This window comes from Leucoraja erinacea, chromosome 2 (assembly GCF_028641065.1).
Source record: "Leucoraja erinacea ecotype New England chromosome 2, Leri_hhj_1, whole genome shotgun sequence".
Taxonomy (NCBI): domain Eukaryota; kingdom Metazoa; phylum Chordata; class Chondrichthyes; order Rajiformes; family Rajidae; genus Leucoraja; species Leucoraja erinaceus.
The window spans coordinates 14,292,294-14,296,998 of record NC_073378.1 but is presented as its reverse complement, the minus strand read 5'-3'; the positions used below and the strand labels follow the sequence as shown (position 1 = coordinate 14,296,998).

Genomic DNA, 4,705 nt, shown 5'->3' with positions numbered 1-4,705 from the left:
AGGGAGTTGAGACCAGAGTGCAATTTTTCCCATTGTTGTGGCATATAATGTGGATGGCTGGTTAGACTAATGTTAATTGTCCATTCCTAATGGTCTTCGAGAAGCATATGGGAAAAACAGTCTCGAATGGTCATGTAGATGCAGGAACACTCAAGGTGCGGCTCAGTTGCGAGACCCTGAATAGTGACCCTGTCAGCATTATCCCGTCACTCTTGTGAAACTGCACATCTCCAAATTCAAGGACGGTTTCTTCCCAGCTGCTATCAGGCAACTGAACCACCCTTATCACAACTACAGAGCAGTTTTGAGCTACTATCTATCTCATTGGAGACCCTGAGACTATCTTCAATCGGACCTCACTAGAATTTATCTTGCACTAAATGTTATTCATGCATCTGTACACTGGATGGCTTGATTATAATCCTGTGTAGCAGTTCCGCTGACTGGTTAGCACGCAACAAAAAGTTTTTTCACTGTACTTGGTATACGTGACTAATAAACGGAACTGCACTAAAGTAAACAGGATAAAGAGCAATTCAGAGGTTTGAACATCCGATCTTCTTTGTTATTTGGGTTAGCTTTCAGGTGACGCTGTTGTATCCTATTCTCCTTGGCATCACAAGGGTTAAACCAAATGGCAAATTACAGCCCAGCTGTTCCTGTCTGCTTTTGCAAATTGCAGACTAGGCTTTCTGTCAATCATCTACAATTTGAAAATTACACATTCTGGGCATTGCATCATTACGAGGAAGTGGAGTATATATTGGAAAAACGAGTCTATTCCTGAATTGGACAATGGTCTGTTTGTTAATCTAAGAAATGTTTACTTCAGTGAAATTTCCTTACCATTTTTGAGGCAAAAATCCCCTGAAGTATAAAAATAATCTTAAAGGAAGTCTGCTGGCCATCTGGATATTGTAACTATGTATTTAAATGGCATCTGTGTATTTAGATTATGGACGTGAAAAACTCCAGTGAAGTTTGACAGGTGAAAAAGGGGCTTCCACTTAACAGATATTCATAAAAAGGAGCTTGAATTGCTCATGCAGTTGGTAAATGGGCTTTTAAAGATAACAGTTTATTCCCAAGGATCAGTCAACATGATCAAATTTCTGTGAGTAACATTTTAAGTCACTATATCAAATTCTACTTGATTATTCTTTTCAAGCAAATCACATTCAAAACGTTAAGGGCCAATTTTAATCATCTTGGTGGACAAAAAGTTGAAGGGGCATTAAATGGAGACTGGAATCCTGTTGCCTTCTTTATAGCTGGAATTCTAACCTGTTTTTGGCCATAGCTCCTCAAAGTGATTAGGTCATGTTTTTTTCTTCACAGTCCTGGAACCACTAGTTGAGTACTCTGAAATTCTTCTGGTGGACTACTTGGCTGCTGGATCTATCTGGAGGACTACTGTTAATTTATTGTGTAGAAAGGAACTGGTTTACACCAAAGGCAGACACAAAATGAATTGAATCAAATTGAATTGAATCCTTTATTTGTCATTCAGACCTTTCGATCTGAACGAAATGTCGTTGCCTGCAGCCATACATGTAATAATAAACACACAATAAACACAAATTAACATCCACCACAGTGAGTTCACCAAGCACCTCCTCACTGTGATGGAGGCAAAAGTCTTAGGGCTGCAGTCTCTTCCCTCCTCTTCTCCCTCTGCGCTGAGGCGATACCCCACCGGGCGATGGTAAGTCAGTCCCGCGGTTCAAGCTCCGTGGGCCCGGGGGTGGTCGAAGCTGCCGCCCCCCCCAGTCCAGCGGACGCAGTTGTTGCCACGGGAGCTCCGGAAAACAGGCTTCAACCTGTGACCCGCGAGCTCCCGACGATGTCATCCACTGGCCCGCGGCCGAGCCTCGGATTCAGGTCACCGCCGCCAGAACGCTGCCTCAGCCACCGGAGCACCGTCTCCACCCCGCACCGGGCCGCCCACACGGGAGCGTCTCAGCCCCGCACCGGGCCGCCCCCACGGGAGCGCCTTCCAGCCGGGAGCCGGGCCGCCCACACGGGAGCACCTTCCAGCCGGGAGCCGGGCCGCCCTCACAGGAGTGTCTCAGCCCCGCGCCGTCCACCCTCACCGGAGCGCTGAGTCGTGCCGCTGCCCGAACGCCACCGCAGCTCGAAGACGGCCAGCCTCGCGTTGGTGAGTACTGGCTGGCTCTACCTCCGGAACCTCGAGGTCGGTCGCAGGTTGGAGGCCGCCAGCTCCGCCATTAGGTCTCAGCTCAGACGGGGGGAAAAGAAGGGGGATACAACAAAAAAGTCGCATTCCCCCGAAGGGAGAGACAGAAAGCCCTGTTCCACCCCCCACACACACATAACACAACCTAATAACCAAAAGTTTAACTGAACAAGACAAAAAAAAGAACACAAAAAAGTAAAAACAGACAGACTGCAGGCGAGCCGCAGTCGTTTCACAGCACCGCCACTTCTGTTTCACAGCACCACAACAATGCTGGAGTAACTCTGCAGGTCAAGTGGCATCTCAGGAGAGAAGGAATGGGTGACATTTCGGGTTGAGACCCTTCTTCAGACTTGTATTGTTGTATCGTTTTTTTTATTCTTTTATTTTTTAAATATTTTTATTAGAAGCAAACATGTTATGGTAAAGTATAGTTACATATTATAGTAAAAAAAACTTTTCATATACATCACTCATACATTATTAAAATTTTCAATTGTCAATTAATTCTGCTTCTAGTGTTTTTTTATACAGATAGAAAGAGAGAGAAAGAGAAAAAAAGAATTACAAATATCAAAAAAGAGAAAAGGTGGAATTAATTACTTATAATTGGAGATAAGTTCGTAAATTATTTGTTGTATTGTTCTTGCTGTTGTATTTGCATTTAATGTACCTGCAAAGTTGCAGCAAGTAAGAATGTCATTGTCCCAGTTCATATCTGATGCCAGAGACAATAAATAAACATAATAAACATCAGTCTTGATCACTCTATATCACTCACCTTCTCCTTGATTTCTAGTGGCTTCCAGTCATGTGGTGGGTCTGAAACACTCAGCTTGCTTCTGGAACCCGGAAAAAAGGGGCTGGATGAAACATTCGGACCCCCATACACATCCCTCCCCCAATCGCTCATTGGATACTAATTGCAAAACAAACTCAATTATTTACAAGAGGGCTTGTGTACAAAGACAGGGATGTAATGCTGAGCCTCTATGAGATGCTGGTCAGGCCGCATTTGCAATATTGTGAGCAATTCTGGGCAGCATATAACCATATAACCATATAACAATTACAGCACGGAAACAGGCCATCTCGACCCTTCTAGTCCGTGCCGAACACATAATCTCCCCTAGTCCCATATACCTGCGCTCAGACCATAACCCTCCATTCCCTTCCCATCCATATAACTATCCAATTTATTTTTAAATGATAAAAACGAACCTGCCTCCACCACCTTCACTGGAAGCTCATTCCACACAGCTACCACTCTCTGAGTAAAGAAGTTCCCCCTCATGTTACCCCTAAACTTCAGTCCCTTAATTCTCATGTCATGCCCCCTTGTTTGAATCTTCCCTACTCTCAGTGGGAAAAGCTTTTCCACGTCAACTCTGTCTATCCCTCTCATCATTTAAAAAACCTCTATCAAGTCCCCCCTTAACCTTCTGCGCTTCAAAGAATAAAGCCCTAACTTGTTCAACCTTTCTCTGTAACTTTTATTTTTTTATTTAAAAAAAAAAAAAATGCTTCACGAATTTGCGTGTCATCCTTGCGCAGGGGCCATGCTAATCTTCTCTGTATCGTTCCAAGGAAGTATCTGAGGAAGGATGTGCTGGCCCTGGAGAGGGACCAAATGTGGTTTACAAGAATGATCCCAGGAATGAGTAGGTTAACCTATGATGTGTTTGGCGGCACCGGGTCTGTACTCGCTGGAGTTCAGAAGAATGAAAAGGGGACCTCTTTGAAACATACAGAATAGTGAAAGGCTTGGATAGAGTGGATATGGAGAGGATGTTTCCATTAGTGGGAGAGTCTAGGACTATGGGTCATAGCCTCGGAATTAAAGGACATTCTTTTAGGAAGGAGATGAACATTTTCTTTAGTCAGAGAATGGTGAATCTGTGCAATTCTTTGCCACAGAAGGCTGTGGGGGCCAAGTCAGTGGATATTTTTAAGGCAGAGATAAGGAGATAGATTCTTGATTTGTACTGGTGTCAGAGGTTATGGGGAGAAGGCAGTAGAATGGGGTTAGGGAGAGATGGATCATCTATGATTGAATGGTAGTTTAGACTGGATGGGCCGAATGGCTTAATTCTACCCCTATCCCTTATGAACTTATGACCTCCAACATTCTCCGGTTTTCTTTCAAATTTCCAGAATTTGGCACCTTCTGCTTTAATTTGGGAAATATTAATGTTATTTTGTTTGAGTTGGAATCCTAATGATTTTACAGTCTGATAAATAAATGACCAGGGCATGGTGTTGAGTCATACAGACCAAGCTGTGTTTGTTTCCTACACTGCATTGATTAATAGCCACAATGGGTTCCCAAATTTAGATGGTTGGTGAAATGTGCTCACAACCCAGCTGTTGTAACCTCTGTTTATCCATTTAAATGCAGCCAGCGAGCTGTGGGCACCATAGCACTGCTCTGAGACATTTATGGGAAGGATTGGAAAATTGTGAAAGTATAATGTCGTCACTAGGTAAAGAGTAAGGGGAGGGGGAAGA

General features: G+C 43.9%; 1 pseudogene; it reads right to left on the bottom strand.

The window, feature by feature from the left end:
- Nucleotides 1–3,706: 3,706 nt before the first annotated feature.
- On the bottom strand, nucleotides 3,707–3,804 carry LOC129716425 (U6 spliceosomal RNA; annotated as a pseudogene).
- Nucleotides 3,805–4,705: the final 901 nt, after the last annotated feature.